Source organism: Scyliorhinus torazame, chromosome 4, assembly GCF_047496885.1.
Source record: "Scyliorhinus torazame isolate Kashiwa2021f chromosome 4, sScyTor2.1, whole genome shotgun sequence".
Classification (NCBI taxonomy): Eukaryota; Metazoa; Chordata; class Chondrichthyes; order Carcharhiniformes; family Scyliorhinidae; genus Scyliorhinus; species Scyliorhinus torazame.
In genome coordinates this window covers 187,548,785-187,567,639 of record NC_092710.1, presented here as the reverse complement: position 1 = coordinate 187,567,639, position 18,855 = coordinate 187,548,785, and the positions used below count along the sequence as shown (strand labels likewise).

Here is an 18,855-nt window from a genome sequence, read left to right as displayed (position 1 = left end):
TACAAGATAGTCGTTCACCCAACTCTTCTATATGATTCAGAAACTTGGACTACGTACAGACGCCACCTTAAGGCCCTGGAAAGGTATCATCAACGCTGGCTGAGACGGATTCTCCTCATCAGCTGGAAGACAGGCGTACTAATATCAGCGTCTTTGAAGGAGCCAAGAGAACCAGCATCGAGGCCATGATCATCTAAAACCAACTCCGCTGGGCTGGCCAGAGTCTCGACTGCCAAAGCAAATATTCTTTGCCTAGCTCAAAGAAGGCTTCCAAACAAAAGGAGGACAAAGGAAGCCCTTCAAAGGCTTACCTCAAGAAATGCAACATAGACGTCAATGCCTGGAAGACCATTGCTCAGAAGAGAACTACTAGTGTCATGTGAGAGTACCTTTCAGAAATGAGTGTTTATAAATGGGGGTGTATATAAGTATCTGTAGTGAGAGTACCTTTAAGAAATGGGTGTTTATTACTGCAGTAATTTCGATTGGATTGGGTTGGATTACGAGGAGAGGTTGAGTAGACTGGGACTGTACTCGTTGGAATTTAGAAGGATGAGGGGGGATCTTATAGAAACATATAAAACTATGAAGGGAATAGATAGGATAGATGCGGGCAGGTTGTTTCCACTGGCGGGTGAAAGCAGAACTAGGGGGCATAGCCTCAAAATAAGGGGAAGTAGATTTAGGACTGAGTTTAGGAGGAACGTCTTCACCCAAAGGGTTGTGAATCTATGGAATTCCTTGCCCAGTGAAGCAGTAGAGGCTCCTTCATTAAATGTTTTTAAGATAAAGATAGATAGTTTTTTGAAGAATAAAGGAATAAAGAGTTATGGTGTTCGGGCGGGAAAGTGGAGCTGAGTCCACAAAAGATCAGCCATGATCTCATTCAATGGCAGAGCAGGCTCGAGGGGCCAGATGGCCTACTCCTGCTCCTAGTTCTTATGTTATGTTAGTGGGTGGAGCTGGGCTGTTTACTTTCGTTTTAGGCTGTTTGCTGCAGGGTGTGTTTTAGTTTTGTTTTCAGAGCTGGATAGCTGCAGTCACAGCCAGAAGGTGTATTAGAGTCTCTCTCTGTAATCTAAAGACTATCAATCGATCCTGGTGATTTAAAACTAATAACAGTAGTGACTTTAACCTGATGTGCTTCTGGTAAAAGGTGTTTTAAGTCTTATGGATGTTAAAAGGAATGCTTAAAGGATTACTAAGTGTTGTACTCTTTGGGGGTTGTATTTGAATTAACGGTTGCTAAGATGTTCACTTTATGTTTTAAAAAGGTTAACTTGAGTTCATAGAATAAACATTTGCTTTAAAAAATACTTTTCCATTTCTGCTGTACCACACGTGTAGAGTGGGCCATGTGCTCCCCATACCACAATCTATTAAAAGTTGTGGGTCAGGTGAATTCCATGATACACTTTGGGGTTCTCTAAACCCTGGCCCATAACAATCAGAACCTCCTGATTGAAGGGACATAATTCGTCAAGAACACCCTACAGCAAGAGGAGGTCTGGCACAGGAGCCTGAGAAAGGAATACCGGAGATCTCTAGTCCAAGGACCAATCCCACCTCCTGGAAACACCTGCAAAGTGTGCGGTCGGAGGTGTGGCTCTAGGATCAGGCTCACCAGCTACGCAAGGACCCGCAGAACCCATGACCAACGACACGGAGTTTGTTAGCTGGCCAATCATACTCGTTACCGAGTGATCGCCAAAGAAGATTCTATAAATGAGATGTTGTAACACTACTACTATTCAATAAGTTACTGCTATCTTTTGTGAAGTAAAACAACAATGAGTAAATTTCAAGCACAATTTCACAATACTCGGTACTCAGTTCTTGAACATCTGAATAAGGCAGCTAGAATGGTAGTGAAGGTCATAATATAATTTACTCTTCCTGCTTCTGCCTACTGTCCTGTGACCTGAGGATCTTCTTTAGTGTGGCTCAAGTTTTTCTCAACTTGAAGTCGGAATCTATTTATGATATGAAAAATGGGGACCTAATAATAATAATAATCTTTATTATTGTCACAAGTAGGCTTAGATTAACATTGCAATGAAGTTATTGTGAAAAGCCCCAAGTCGCCACATTCCGGAACTTGTTCGGGTACACAGAGGGAGAACTCAGAATGTCCAAATTATCTAACAGCACGTCTTTGGGGACTTGTAGGATGAAACCGGAGCACCCGGAGGAAACCCACGCAGACATAGGAAGAACCTGCAGACTCTGCACAGACAGTGACCCAAGAAAGAATCGAACCTGGGACCCTGGAGCTGTGAAGCAACAGTGCTACCCACTGTGCTACAGTACCTGCTTTGAAAACAATTTTTAAGCTGCCAATGGATAAAATGTGCATTGCGCACATCGCTCACTGGTAATATCTATTGAGTGGTTTAACCATTCGTCCTTAAAGGGGCAGCTTCTGGTCACTTGGAAAACAGGTAGTGAAGGCCTTTTCTTAAAAAAAAAACATTTTGTGGAGCTAGAAGAAGCATTCAGGATGTACCTGCAGAATTCTTCTGGCCCACTGCTGGCCCATTAGCTCTTCCCCCAAGAGGAATGCATTATTTATTTCATAGCTGACTTCTAGTTTGACTTCAAGAAGGAACTGCTGAGATTTTAGCCCTGCTGACTGGCAAGCTAGCTATGTGTGTTGGTTCTTCAATCGCTGCTTGCCAGCATGGAATAAATTAGGCTTATCCCTTGAGATGGCTTGAGCATCTTGTCAAGGTCTTCAGGTTACTGCTCTTTCTAATCCTTGTAGTCACGTGACAACCTGAAAATGGCAGTGCCACATGTCAGCTCCTTAAAAGTACTACTTGTCCACAGCTATGCAAACAAAATCTAAATACCCGGTGTACTTAAACAAATATCATGCACACTACAAAAAAAAATAGAATGCACATCTGCATGATTGTTTCACTGCCTAAACTCATAAGCCTCACCTTCCACCCGAACCCCACCATGACTTTTAACACAATTTCTTTTTTAAAATATTTTTTTCTTCTCCTCCTTTTTCACGTTTTCTCTCAAATTTACACCCAACAATAAACAATAATCAGTAACGAATGTAATGTCAATCCCCACATCCCATAACAGCCTCCCCGAACAGGCGCCGGAATGTGGCGACTAGGGGCTTTTCACAGTAACTTCATTGAAGCCTACTTGTGACAATAAGCAATATTCATTCATTCACATCAATAACAACAATCCCATCCTCCCACCAAACCCCCAAACATTAGCCTGCATGTTAACATAAACAAATGACAAAAAGGAATCATGAATCACCCATAGTCACCATTAACACATACAGTCCCCCTCCCCCCAACCCTCCCAGCCCCCCTAATGTTTGATGTGATCCAATTCTCAAAAGTGCATAATGAATAATGCCCATGAATTGTAGAATCCCTCTATCCTTCCCCTCAGTTCAAATTTGACATTTTCAAGTGTCAAGAATTCCATCAGGTCCCCCCGCCATGCCAGGGCACAGGGTGGAGAGGTTGACCTCCACTCTAACAGGATCCGCCTTCGGCCGATCAACGAGGCGAAAGCTACAACATCTGCCTCCACGCCTGTTTCCAACACCGGCTGGTCCGACACCTCAAATATGGCCTCCCGATGCCCTGGGTCCAGTTTCACGTGCACCTCCTTCCAGTAATCCTCCAGCTTTGGACAGGACCAAAACATATGAACGTGGTTTGCGGGGCCCCTCTCGCAACGTTCACATACATCTTCTACCCCCTCAAAGAGCCAGCTCATCCTCGTCCTTGTAAGGTGCGGTCTATACACCACCCTCAGCTGGATCAGCCCCAACCTCACACACGATGTGGAGGCGTTCACCCTCCAGAGCACCTCACACCAGAACCCCTCCTCCATACCCTCACCCAAATCTTCCTCCCACTTTGCCTTGATCCCTTCTAGCGGCGCCTTCTCCTCGTCCAAAATAACCCTGTAAACCACCGATACTACCCCCTTCTCCAGTTCCCCTGTCGTCAGACTCTTAACCCAATTAAATGACATCCGGCGTTGCTATAGTCTGATTGCCTGAAATTATGGTCGATACTACCAATGCATGGATTTCTATGTCAGGACTGCTAAACAGGGAAAATCACCTGTTGTCAATAAAGAAGTGAAATACTTAATTGAATCAGAATGTTGTGAAACCAGGCTTTATATAAAAATGTTTTTAATTTTTGGTCCAGGAACGCCAAACTAAATTGTAGAAAAAGACTAAAGTCACATACCAGTGACTTGGGATCACAGTCAAAGATGGCTACACATTTGCATTACTGTAGTTTCTGAAATCGAAAAATGCTGAAATGGTACAGCCTGTCTGCAAAGCAACACCAGGAACAATGGCCTTGATAAGAGGATAAATGGAGGTCATGTACTACCCCAGTCGCAAAACATCTAGACAATAACCTGCATAGCCAGCTGGGTTGACACCAACCATTAGACATAATCACTTTGTTAATGAGCTGAAAGAGGAATACACAGCCATGATCTAATCAAAGTAACAGGAATACTCCAGTTATGACCATATTTGGGTCACTGGGCAGTTGGAGAAGTAAGTAATATGACAAGCATTTGTGTGTTTTAAACCCTGCTTTCCCTGCGGAACTGGTCTTGTAACTGGGAAACAGAAGCAACAAAAGCCTGAGTGGGTTCCTTCCCCCTCTCTCCATTCATCTTGCAAGTTGAACCTTGTCTGCTGATTCTGAATATCCAGGTGCTGCAGGCAGAGATCTTAAAAAGAACTCAACACTGCGCTGTTGTCTCCTGAAGAACAGATAAATCATTCATCTGTAGCTTTAAACAGCCTTGATGCTGAAAGCAGCACGGCCATCATGATCAGGGAAGGTCAGGGAAGTCACCAGCCTTCAAGAGAGGTGTATCCCTTTAATTTTACTGTACTCTATAGTGCCTAATCCATCCGCCTCACGCTGCAACCGACTTGTGTGTATGAGAACTTCAGGTGTACGTATTTGTGGAAGCCAGTGCTGGGTTAAGTACAATAATAATTATATTCTTTTCTCTTTTAATACTCAAGAAAATCTGTATAATCATAGGTCACAGAAAGTGAAGAGTTAAACACTCAGAATTGGAAGGTAAATTGTTTTTTCTAGGAATAATGGGCTGGATTCTCCGGTCCCCTGGCATGTGTTTCTCGGCGGCGCACCGTTCACTGGTGACGGAATTCTCTGTTCCCGTCACTGTTAATGGAATTTCCATTGAAGACACCCCATGCTGCCGGTAAACCTGCAGGCCGGGTGCACTGCCAATGGCTGGAGAATTCTGGTCAACATGTTGCAATCAAACAAGGAGAGGGAAAAGAGGGGAGCCATTCGATCCCTCCTCACCTGATTGCAATAAAAAAGGAGTAAATACTTAATGATCTATAAAATCAATAACCAGTTGATGTAATCGAACAAACATGTAGCTTTGAAACGTGCCGGCTCCGAGTGCAATATTTTCAATGATCAATTAAGCATGGGAAGAGAAAATAGCATTCTCTCCATTTTTTAACCCACAGCAGGGTATTATTCGCAAGGAGGGGGGGGGGGGGTGGGGGGCGATGCCCTGACGTAAGCGAGAGTGGATGAGGGGGAATTCGGCATTCCCTCATGCGTATGTGGTTAACATGGACATTTAGTGATGGGAGGGTGTTGCTCCTTCTGGGTCAAAGTTTGGGGCTGTTGCCCATGTCTGCTGTGTATGTGTATCTGTGGGGGGTGGGGGGAGAGGGAGAGACGGGAATCTTCAACTTAGCTTTCAGATCGGACCCCCCCCCCCCCCCCCCCCCCCCCCCCCCGGCCCCAATATCTGGCGAGCCGCCACCGTCTTCAGGTCCTTACTCCAAAATAAATTCTAACAGCAGGAGAATTCAAAGAGTATCTCTGCAGGCTCCAAATAAATTCTGTTCTCTATGGCCGAAGTCTGGGTGAGCGCCACAGGGGGCGGTGGGGGTGGGGTGTTGAGGGATGTTGCCTGGAGAGATGGGCAAAGTGTCCGGGGTCAGCCCGCATTTTAGCAGGGCTAAAACATGATAGGCAGCAACACCTTATTGGAAAAGCACAAAGAAAATAGAATTCTGGTCCTTATGTTATCAGAAACCTTAAAATGAATTCTGGGATCAGCTCGGCAGTCAACAATTTTTTAATTGTAAATTGTCAATTTACCACTTGCTGTGAGGACAATATATTCTTCATAATTAATAATGAAAATTAAGTTTTGAGAATAAATTCCTGCTTGATTATTCACAGGTGGGGTAAGCTACAAATAATTTGCATAATAGCACCTACTTCACATAATTGTGTAGGTTGTTAATTTTAGAGTAATATAACAGCGAAAATCATCTCCTCTCATTCATACAAGAGCTTGAACATCATACGATCGGGAAAATATATTTTAAGTAGACAATTTACAGTTGCTTACTTAGTCTCAGTGACAGATTTTAATAAATCTATTGTTTATCTTTTTATCAAAATTTAGCTGTTGAAAATTAACATATCAGAAGCTCTTTAAGCAACCTTGTCATTTGATTATCTACGATAGCAGAATATTACTTACACCACAATATGCTTCGAGTCTATTTTCCCACAACTGCTTCAGGTAAGTGAAAAATCAATACTATGTTGAACATGAGTGTCTAATAATAGTCTTTAGAAAACTGAAAATTATCTTCCACATTGATTAGAGTAAGCGAACAGCATAGATATTCAAGATCTGTGAAACTGCAGCTAAAGTAGCATCGCATATCAGGTAGCTATTTGGAGAGTAATGTGTAATTTCATGTGCTAAAATACACTGAACAAAATCACCCGGGTGTAAGCCATAGTATAGGTGGTGGGTGATATCTGGAGACTCCCATGACTAGAAAGTAGTTGTTACCTAAAGTTTAAGAAATGTTTTGCAAAACAGGAAAATATTTGTTTTGTGAACATCCATTATCCAGGTCACATAATTGTATCCGAACAAATATCCCAGAAGCTAAATTCCCCTCACAAATCATATTTGACTTCACATAAAATGGTGATTAACAGGGCAGCACAGTGGCGCAGTGGGTTAGCACTGCGGCCTCATGGCGCCGAGGTCCCAGGTTCGATCCTGGCTCTGGGCCACTGTCCGTGTGGAGTTTGCACATTCTCCCAGTGTTTGCGTGGGTTCCGCCCCCACAACCCAAAAGATGTGCAGGGTAGGTGAATTGGCCACGCTAAATTGCCCCTTAATTGGAAGGAAATGAATTGGGTATTCTAAAATTATTTTTTAAAAATTGTGATTAACTTTGAACCGGGCAGTGATGCAGCACAGACCTGGGTGGGGGTGCATCAGGGTGATTGTTGGGGAGGGGCGGGTAATGAATGGGGGGGGGGGGGAGTTGCGATGACGGACAAAGCCACATCCTAATAGAAGCGGATGACGAACCCCCCTGACCCTCCAGGCATGCTGGGCCCTTGCCGCCGCCTTTCCTCCATTCTCCGACTGCTCCCTCGGGCCCTCCCCAGGCTCATCTCCACCCCCTCCTAGGGCACAGCAGACCACCCCAAAGTGGACGACCTTCTGGGGGGTTTACTCCAGTGCACCACCGGAGCGGTCCAGGCATCGGAACCACATTTTAAACAGTCCGATGCACCGCTCAATGACAGCCCGGGCGACCACATGACCTAAGTGGGTACCCCTTATCCCCCAAGAGCCAACTGGTCATCCTGGGGCGTCCCTCGAAGACACTGGGGATCGCTGACTGCCCCAGAATGTAGCTCTCATGCACACCCCCAGGAAAGCTTGCACACATGTGCATGATCTTGAGCTGGTGGTCGCACACAAGTTGAACGTTCAGGGAGTGGAACCCCTTCCTGTTAATGAAGGACACTCCCGGACTGCTCGGTGTGCACAAGGTGTGACCTCTATCATCTATTACCACCTGGACCTGGGGCATCCCGGTGATGGCGGAGAATCGTGCTGCCCGGTTATCTTGATGAGCTTGGTCCAGGTCAAAGTTCATATCGTCAGTTGCCTGGGAAAACTGGGCATCCATGACTTCACAGATGCACTTGTGGGCTGTAGGTTGGGATATGCCGCACAAGTCCCTGCTCAAGCCCTCTAATTACCCAAGGCGTAAAGTTTCAGGGCTGTGGTAACATTGTTGTCCACCGGGAGCGGCCACCCTCCTCTTCCATGTGGGGCCAAGTCCGCAAGGACATGCCACAGGTGCCACACTGTCCCCCTGTTGAGGCGGAGCCTCCTGCCACGCATGGTGTCCAACATCTCTGCAGACGACCAGTGACGTCTGTACACATTGGCCATCGCCGGCCTCCCCCTCTGGGTCCCACCATAGCCTGATGGGCAGCCAGGTCTGCAGGGTGGGGCGGGCCCCTGCACATGGGCTGCCTCCTCAAGCCTCTGTCGGTGCTGCTGCTGCCGTCTTCTCCGGCATCTGGCCTCCTGGACTTCCAACCCCACCGCGAGGACAGCTGCTGCAGGGTCTACAATGTGATATCTGTAAGGAGAGGGTGAGAGACCGACAATCGGTTCGGGCTTCCATCCTGGTACCCTCAAATCCCCCAAGCCTCCCCACCCTTACATTCCCTACCATCTAAGGGTGCCATCCAACGAGCCGATTGTGCTGGGGGACCTGCCCTGCATGTGCATTCCCAGCCACAGCAGATGCCCCTGGGCACCTGACCCCGGACCCCAGGTCCCCACAGGAAACAGAACTTGAACCAGATGCAGGTTCCCCCCCCGAACCATGCACTCACACTCTGGCTGTGGGGGTGTCTCCAGTGTTGAAGCCCAGCTCTTGGGTGTTTGATGGTTGGTTGCTGCCCCTGTGGTGTTGAAGCCTCCAGTGTTCAGGCAAAGTGTTCAGGCCTCAAGTCTGATTGGGATGCTGGGCAATAACACATGCCTGCAAGATGGCACGTCTACCCACAGGAATCCACTTGAGAACTGTGAAGTGTTCCCATAACCAACATTGCCAATTCCTTATTAGAGATAGTCTTCAGCTGTTGGGCCAGAAGCCGTCATGGTCAGTGGGGTTAAAGTGATCTTCACCATGTTACCACGAATGGGGTAACTGTTCTGGAGGCGTTCAGTGGGATGGACCGGCAGAAGCTGAAGTTGCCCCTGGTATGGGTATACACAATCTGGGGGGGGAGGGGGGGGTTGTCGGACCCACGGGCGCTGAGCCACTCGCCCCCCACACCCCCCTGCAGCCCAGGAGTGGCACCCTCACCAATGTCGGCCAACACACCCAGCAGCCCCCCTCCCCCACCCTGGGGGCTCCCCAACTGCCCCCTCTGAGCACTGGGGCAGCAGCCCCGGTACTCCCAGGCTGACTGCATGATTTCCAAGATGGCTACTCACCTCCTCCGATGCCCACAGCAGCCATTGCGCTGGCTTCACATTTTTAAAGAGGTGTACTAAAAGGCACCGCGTGACCGCTCGCTGGGAACCAGTTAGATCACAGGAGGCCGTTCGATAGGCATATAAAATGCTCCATAACATGGACTTTATCTAATTCTTGCTAATATACATAGAAGACTAAATTGGGTATTCCCTGAAACCATAGACAGGGATCACAATCTGCAATTAACCCAACTGAAATGCTGGAGCACACCATCTCTGGGTTCCCTGTTGATTAAAAGGGTTGCTGTGTGCAGCCAGGACTAGCCATACTGTTTACTGGCAGCCCATATCAACAGTGTGCCTGAAATTGTCACTTGCTAGCACAGACCCACTACGTGTGCAAACTGGGGTCCAGGGTTGCATCATTGCACCAACGCTCTTCTCTATCTTCCTCGTAGCAACATTTCACCCTGCCACTCTGAAGCTTCCCACCAGAGTGGAACTAACCTACCCGACAAGTGGGAAACTGTTCAATGCTGCCACGCCAGAACCAAGACCACCTCAACCTCTGTCAGTGAGCTGCAATATGCAGACGATGCCTCTGTGTGCGCACATTCAGAGGCCGAGCTACAAACCATCGACAACGCATTCACCGAGGCATATGAGAATGAGCCTCAGACTAAACATCTGGAAAACAAAGGTTCTCTACCAACCCGCTCCTGCCACACAAAATTGCCCCCCAACCATCAAGATCCACGGTGAGCCCTTGGACAATATGGATCATTTCCCATACCTCGGGAGCCTCTTGTGTGAACAGATGATGAAATCCTGCTCCGATTCCAATGTGCCAGTGCAGTCTTCAGACGCCGGAGGAACAGAGTGTTCAAAGACTGACCTCCAACCCAGCATCATGCTCATGGTCTACAGAGCAGCTGTGGTCCCTGGCCTCCTGTGTGCATCAGAAACATGGATAATGTACAGCAGACACCTCAATGCCACCAATGCTGCCTCTGCAAAATCCTGCAAATCCACTGGCAAGATAAGTGTACCAGCATGAGCGTCCTCTCCCAGGCCAATATCCCCACTATCGAGGCACTGGTCATGCTCGACGTGTGGACCACATTGCCCACATGCGTGACACAAGACTCGCAAAACAATTGCTCTACTCCAAGCTCAGTAGTGACAAACGATCACTAGGAGGGCAGAGGAAACGCGACAAGTGCTCTCTGAAAGCCTCCCTAAATAAATGCAACATCCCCATCGATACATGGGAATCGCTTGCCTTATCTCACACAGGTTGGAGAAAAAGCATCCGCGAGGGTGCCAATCACCTCGGCGTCATAGGATGGAGCACGCGGAGGCAAAGAGTAAACAATGGAAGGAGAGCACAGAATCCAGTACCTTCCACCCACCCAGCTCATCAAACATCACCTGTCAAACCTGTGGCAGAGTCTGCGGAGCCAGGATTGGATTCTTCAGCCACCGCAGAACCCACCTCCCCGGAGTGGAAGCACGTCATTCTCGACACTGAGGGACTGTCGAAGAAGAAGAAGAATATTGACAAAGAAAGTCGTAGGTTGCAGAAAGATGTAACGGGTTGCTCAGATGGGCAGATCCGTGGCAGATGGAATTTAATCCTGAAAAGTGTGATATAATGCACATGGGAAGGCGTAACAAGACACGGCAGTATTCGGTGAATGGCAGAACACTAGGAAGCTCAGAGGAAAATAGGGATCTCGGGGTGCTTGTTTTCAGATCCCTGATGGTGGCAGGATAGGTTAGTAGGGTAATTAAGAAGATATAAGGGACACTTGCCTTTATCAGTCGTGGCATCAATTATGAAAGCAGGCAGGTTATGTTGGAGCTGTACAAAACTTAGATTAGGCCACAGCTGAACTACTGTGTGCAGTACTGACCACCTCACTATAGGAAAGATGTGATTGCACTGGAAGGGTGCAGAGGAGATTCACCAGGTTGTTACCTGGGATGGAGCATTTGAGCTATGAAGAGAAGTTGGATAAACTCGGGTTGTTTTCTTCATAGCAGGGAAGGCCGAGGGGACACTTTATTGAAGTGTATAAAATTATGAGGGGTATGGACAGAGTGCATAGGACGCAGCTGTTCCCCTTACTTAAAGAGTCAATCACGAGGGAGCATCATTTTAAGCAGGCAGGAGATTTAGAGAGGATTTGAGGGAAAATGTTTTCACAGAAGGCGGTGGGAGTCTGGGATGTGTCATGGGAGTGTCCCTTTAAGAAATATTTTGTCTTCTCACAAGGCTTCAGTGATGCCATTGTGTGGGTGGAGCTGGGCTGTGGCTCTGAGTACTACTTTCGTTTTGGCTTGGGCTTCTTTTGTGGCTCTTGAGGCTTTTGCTTTTGTTTTCACATTTAGCTGCTGGATTCAGACAGAGAAATCTTGTCCTGTCTCTCTCTCTCTCTCACTCTGTATTTTAAAAGCTGTTTCCAGATGCCTCTCATAATTTTGTAGACCTCTATCAGGTCTCCCCTCAGCTTCTGTCTTTCCAGTGAAAACAATCATAGTTTATTCAACCTCTCTTCATAGCCAACACCTTTGAGACCAGGCAACAGACTGGTGAACCTTCCTTGCACTCTCTCCAAAGCTTCCACGTCCCTCTGATAATGTGCTGACCAGAACTGCACGCAATATCCAAATGCGGCCGAACTAAGGTTTTATATAGCTGCAACATGATTTCTCAAGTCTTGTACTCAATGCCCTGGCTGATGAAGGAAAGCATGCCATATGCCTTTGCTGCCTCTATTCTCTCTACCCATAGCTCAATAGAGTTGGGATTCATCTATACAAGAGGAGGTGAAAAAAAGGGGTTGCTGTTACTGTCAGGCTCCTCAATGCACCTATTGTGGCTATCATGACCATAGTGGCATACCAAGGATCCTCTTATTGTTGCTGAGTTCTTGGATGGTCCAGATTTCTGGTTGTGGCAATGGGCTTTCGATAGCCTCTACTTCATTCTTCACTAATGGTACAGTGGTGCAATTACAACAGACCTATACCCAGACCATAACAGTCTTGTACATTCTCAGCTAGTTACGGACTAATGGCTGCAGACCTTTCAGAAAAAGACTCTTCAAATTCAGGGAGTCAAAATGGTGACCCTCACTGTCCGGTAACAGTCATGGAACCTCTCTGCAAGTGCACCTGGGTTTGCGGTTGGGGTCTGTTTTTTGACAACCAGGACCTCATGAAAATCAATGTTTTTCTCTGGGGCTATTTTGTAGGTCATCCTCTGAACTCTTAAGTGAGCCTTAGGTCATAATGTCTCCGTCCATCTCTTGCTTTAACTCTGGGGAGCATACAGTTAGATGAACCTGTTTCTTTAACTCCGGGTGCAAGATCTTAAAGATTTCCCATTTTTGAGGTCAGGAGGAGCGGGTGGTGTTTGTATTCACTGTCACCCCAACTCTTTCAGAACCCCAACCTCACCAGGGAAAGGGGCCTGTGTGAGGATGTGGTTGTGACCTCTTTTCTGACCCCAGTGAATAAGAATGGTTCTTCATTGTTCCTTGCACCTCCTTCTATCTTGGTCTTAACCTGCCCTATGGCCCTAGCTTGTGTGACCACACACACACTGGCATTCCCTCATCGCACCAGAGAGGGGGAGCAAAGGTAGGTGTACTTTAAACCATATTGTTTCAGCAATGGGTTGAGTCACCTGCCTTGGTTTTGGAGAAAGCAGCCACAAATGGGCGGCACGGTGGCACAGTAGTTAGCACTGCTGCTGATACAGAGTTAAGATGGGGGAGTGGGCCTGGGTTAGAGTGCTCTGTTGGATGGTCGGTGTAGACACGATGGGCCGAAGGGCTTCCTTCTCCACTGTAGATGGATTCTATGAAGTGCCTGCTGTTGGCCAACTTGTGTTTGAAGCGGTTTGATTTTAGCTAAACTTGGGGAGTGGTTGCCAAATTAATTCCAATAAAGCCCCTATTGCAACTAACTCCTCACTTAGTCATAGAATCATAGAATTTACAGTGCAGAAGAAGGCCATTTGGCCCATCAAGTCTGCGCCAGCTCTTAGAAAGAGCACCCGACCTATGCCCACAACTCCACCCTATCCGTACACCTCCACCCTATCTCCATAACCCCACCTAACCTTTCTTGGACACTATGGGCAATTTAGCATGGCCAATTGACCTAACCTAGCATTTTCTGACAGAAAATCAACGTTTTATTTCAGTGCTTTCCGTGTATGCACTCTACAATGTGCCCCCATTACCAGCATAAATGTTGTGTAAAACAACAATGCTCTCCTGCCATCACTTTCCTTTTGCAATTTATCTTTCTGTTCCCTTAAGTCCCTGTACTTTCTATTCAGCTGTAAGGCAAATTTATTCTGCACCTTCTTTAACTTAATCTTGCCTTTTTAAATCTTTTTAGAAAGCTAATCAACGATACATTCGTAATCTCCATTAGACTTCTGAAGCTCCACAAAATCTCTTATTCCAGGCTTATTTATTTTCTCAGTCAGACTCACTATCATTTCCTAGCAACGATTCGTGGTTTCGCTTAGGAACGAGTCCATGCAAGTTTAATTAAGGTTAGAAGTGTGGCTTCTCAGGCCTCAAATCTACAATATCGTAACCTTGGTGATCACATTCCTAATACTAATTTGTAAGGTTTAAGGCTCTGGAGTCATAGATTATCTGCGGAAGGATAGAACATAGAACATAGAACAATACAGCGCAGTACAGGCCCTTCGGCCCACGATGTTGCACCGAAACAAAAGCCATCTAACCTACACTATGCCATTATCATCCATATGTTTGTCCAATAAACTTTTAAATGCCCTCAATGTTGGCGAGTTCACTACTGTAGCAGGTAGGGCATTCCACGGCCTCACTACTCTTTGCGTAAAGAACCTACCTCTGACCTCTGTCCTATATCTATTACCCCTCAGTTTAAAGCTATGTCCCCTCGTGCCAGCCATTTCCATCCGCGGGAGAAGGCTCTCACTGTCCACCCTATCCAACCCCCTGATCATTTTGTATGCCTCTATTAAGTCTCCTCTTAACCTTCTTCTCTCCAATGAAAACAACCTCAAGTCCATCAGCCTTTCCTCATAAGATTTTCCCTCCATACCAGGCAACATCCTGGTAAATCCCCTCTGCACCCGCTCCAAAGCCTCCACGTCCTTCCTATAATGCGGTGACCAGAACTGTACGCAATACTCCAAATGCGGCCGTACCAGAGTTCTGTACAGCTGCAACATGACCTCCTGACTCCGGAACTCAATCCCTCGACCAATAAAGGCCAACACTCCATAGGCCTTCTTCACAACCATATCAACCTGGGTGGCAACTTTCAGGGATCTATGTACATGGACACCTAGATCCCTCTGCTCATCCACACTTTCAAGAACTTTACCATTAGCCAAATATTCCGCATTCCTGTTATTCCTTCCAAAGTGAATCACCTCACACTTCTCTACATTAAACTCCATTTGCCACCTCTCAGCCCAGCTCTGCAGCTTATCTATATCCCTCTGTAACCTGCTACATCCTTCCACACTATCGACAACACCACCGACTTTAGTATCGTCTGCAAATTTACTCACCCACCCTTCTGCGCCTTCCTCTAGGTCATTGATAAAAATGACAAACAGCAACGGCCCCAGAACAGATCCTTGTGGTACTCCACTTGTGATTGAGCCCCATTCTGAACATTTCCCATCAACCACCACCCTCTGTCTTCTTTCAGCTAGCCAATTTCTGATCCACATCTCTAAATCACCCTCAATCCCCAGCCTCCGTATTTTCTGCAATAGCCTACCGTGGGGAACCTTATCAAACGCTTTGCTGAAATCCATATACACCACATCAACTGCTCTACCCTCGTCTACCTGTTCAGCCACCTTCTCAAAGAACTCGATAAGGTTTGTGAGGCATGACCTACCCTTCACAAAGCCATGCTGACTATCCCTGATCATATTATTCCTATCTAGATGATTATAAATCTTGTCTCTTATAATCCCCTCCAAGACTTTACCCACTACAGACGTGAGGCTCACCGGTCTATAGTTGCCGGGGTTGTCTCTGCTCCCCTTTTTGAACAAAGGGACCACATTTGCTATCCTCCAGTCCTCTGGCACTATTCCTGTAGCCAATGATGACATAAAAATCAAAGCCAAAGGTCCAGCAATCTCTTCCCTGGCCTCCCAGAGAATCCTAGGATAAATCCCATCAGGTCCCGGGGACTTATCTATTTTCAGCCTGTCCAGAATTGCCAACACCTCTTCCCTACGTACCTCAATGCCATCTAATCTATTAGCCTGGGCTCAGCAATCTCCTCCACAACATTATCTTTTTCCTGAGTGAATACTGACGAAAAATATTCATTTAGTATCTCGCCTATCTCTTCAGACTCCACACACAACTTCCCATCCCTGTCCTTGACTGGTCCTACTCTTTCCCCAGTCATTCGCTTATTCCTGACATACCTATAGAAAGCTTTTGGGTTTTCCTTGATCCTTCCTGCCAAATACTTCTCATGTCCCCTCCTTGCTCGTCTTAGCTCTCTCTTTAGATCCTTCCTCGCTATCTTGTAACTATCCATCGCCCCAACTGAAACTTCACACCTCATCTTCACATAGGCCTCCTTCTTCCTCTTAACAAGAGATTCCACTTCTTTGGTAAACCACGGTTCCCTCGCTCGGCACCTTCCTCCCTGCCTGACCGGTACATACTTATCAAGAACATGCAGTAGCTGATCCTTGAACAAGCTCCACTTATCCAGTGTGCCCAACACTTGCAGCCTACTTCTCCACCTTATCCCCCCCAAGTCACGTCTAATGGCATCATAATTGCCCTTCCCCCAGCTATAACTCTTGCCCTGCGGTGTATACTTATCCCTTTCCATCATTAACGTAAACGTCACCGAATTGTGGTCACTGTCCCCAAAGTGCTCTCCTACCTCCAAATCCAACATCTGGCCTGGTTCATTACCCAAAACCAAATCCAACGTGGCCTCGCCTCTTGTTGGCCTGTCAACAAACTGTGTCAGGAAACCCTCCTGCACATACTGTACAAAAAACGACCCATCTAATGTACTCGAACTATATCTTTTCCAGTCAATATTTGGAAAGTTAAAGTCTCCCATAATAACTACCCTGTTACTTTCGCTCTTATCCAGGATCATCCTCGCCATCCTTTCCGCTACATCCCTAGAACTATTTGGAGGCCTATAGAAGACTCCCAACAGTGTGACCTCTCCTTTCATGTTTCTAACCTCAGCCCATACTACTTCGGAAGATGAGTCCCCATCTAGCATCCTCTCAGCCACCGTAATACTGCTCTTGACTAGCAGCGCCACACCTCCCCTCTTTTGCCTCCTTCTCTGAGCTTACTAAAACACCTAAACCTCGGAACCTGCAACATCCATTCCTGTCCCTGCTCTATCCATGTCTCCGAAATGGCCACAACATCGAAGTCCCAGGTACCAACCCATGCTGCCAGTTCCCCTACCTTATTTTGTATACTCCTAGCATTGAAGTAGACACACTTCAAACCGCCTACCTGAACACTGGCCCCCTCCTGGGACGTCAAATCTGAGCTCCTGACCTCTATACTCTCATTCTCCCTTACCCTAAAACTACAATCCAGGTTCCCATGCCCCAGCTGCATTAGTTTAAACCCCCCCAAAGAGCACTAACAAATCTCCCCCCCCAGGATATTTGTGCCCCTCAGGTTCAGATGTAGACCATCCTGTCTGTAGAGGTCCCACCTTCCACAGAAAGAGCTCCAGTTATCCAGAAATCTGAATCCCTCCCGCCTGCACCATCCCTGTAGCCACGTGTTTAATTGCTCTCTCTCCCTATTCCTCATCTCACTATCACGTGGCACGGGCAACAACCCAGAGATAACAACTCTGTTTGTTCTAGTACTGAGCTTCCATCCTAGCTCCCTGAAAGCCTGCCTGACATCCTTATCCCCTTTCCTACCTATGTCGTTAGTGCCAATGTGGACCACGACTTGGGGCTGCTCCCCCTCCCCCTTAAGGACCCGGAAAACACGATCCGAGACATCACGTACCCTTGCACCTGGGAGGCAACATACCAAACGTGAGTCTCTCACGCTTCCACAAAATCTCCTATCTGTGCCCCTGACTATTGAGTCCCCAATTACTAATGCTCTGCTCCTCTCCCCCCTTCCCTTCTGAGCAACAGGGACAGACTCCGTGCCAGAGGCCCGTACCCCATGGCTTACCCCTGGTAAGTCGTCCCCCCCACAAGTATCCAAAGCGGTATACTTGTTTCTCAGGGGAACGACCGCAGGGGATCCCTGCACTGACTGCTTTTTTCCAGTCCCTCTTACAGTTACCCATCTATCTCCAATCTTTGGTGTAACTAATTCCCTGAAGCTGCTATCTATGACCCCCTCTGCCTCCCGAATGATCCGAAGTTCTTCCAACTCCAGCTCCAGTTCCCTAACTCGGTCTTCATAGAATTTACAGTGCAGAAGGAGGCCATTCGGCCCATCGAGTCTGCACTGGCTCTTGGAAAAGAGCACTCTACCCAAGGTCCACACCTCCACTCTATCCCCATAACCCAGTAACCCCACCCAACACTAAGGGCAATTTTGGACACTAAGGGCAATTTAGCATGGCCAATCCACCTAACCTGCACATCTTTGGACTGTGGGAGGAAACCGGAGCATCCGGAGGAAACCCACGCACACACGGGGAGGATGTGAAAACTCCGCACAGACAGTGACCCAAGCAGGAATCGAACCTGGGACCCTGGAGCTGTGAAGCAATTGTGCTATCCACTATGCTACCGTGCTGGAGGAGCTGGAGATGGCAGCACTTCCTGCAGGTAAAATCAGCAGGGACACTAACGGCATCCCTCACCTCAAACATCCTGCAGGAGGAACATTGCACTCCCTTCCCTGCCATTCCTCTAACTTTCTACCAAGATCTGGCTAACAACTAAATTAAATTTTTTTTATTAAAAAAAAAATAATAATAAAATATGGTACTTACCTCACACCAATGGGTTTTATTATTAGGTTAGAGGAGGAGGGTGCAATGTTCTAGCAATAGAGGGAGTGCAGCGAAGTTTTACCAGACTGATTCCTGGAATGGCAGGACTGACGTATGAGGAGAGATATGGCATTCAGAAGAATTGGGGGTGGGGTGGCATCTCATAAAAACCTATAAAATTCTTACAGGATGGATAAGGTAGATGCAGGAAGGATTTCCCCGATGGTGGGTCTGTCCAGAACCAGGGGTCACAGTCTGAGGATACGGGGTAGATCATTTAGGGCAGAGATGAGGAGAAATTTTTTCACCCAGAGAATGATGAGCCTGTAGAATTCATTACCACAGGAAGTAGTTGAGGCCAAAGCATTGTTTCAAGAAGCAGTTAGATATAACACTTAGGCCGAAGGGGATCAAAGGATATGGGGAAAGCGGGGATGAGCTATTGAGTTGGATGATCAGCCATGATCATAATGAATGTTTGGGGGGGGGGGGGGG

At 47.1% G+C, this 18,855-nt stretch overlaps 1 protein-coding gene across 1 annotated transcript in view; it reads right to left on the bottom strand.

Moving 5' to 3' along the window:
• Positions 1 to 18,855, bottom strand: part of LOC140410640 (exostosin-1-like) — a 968,627-nt gene that overhangs the window by 98,981 nt on the left and 850,791 nt on the right. The window lies entirely within an intron of this gene.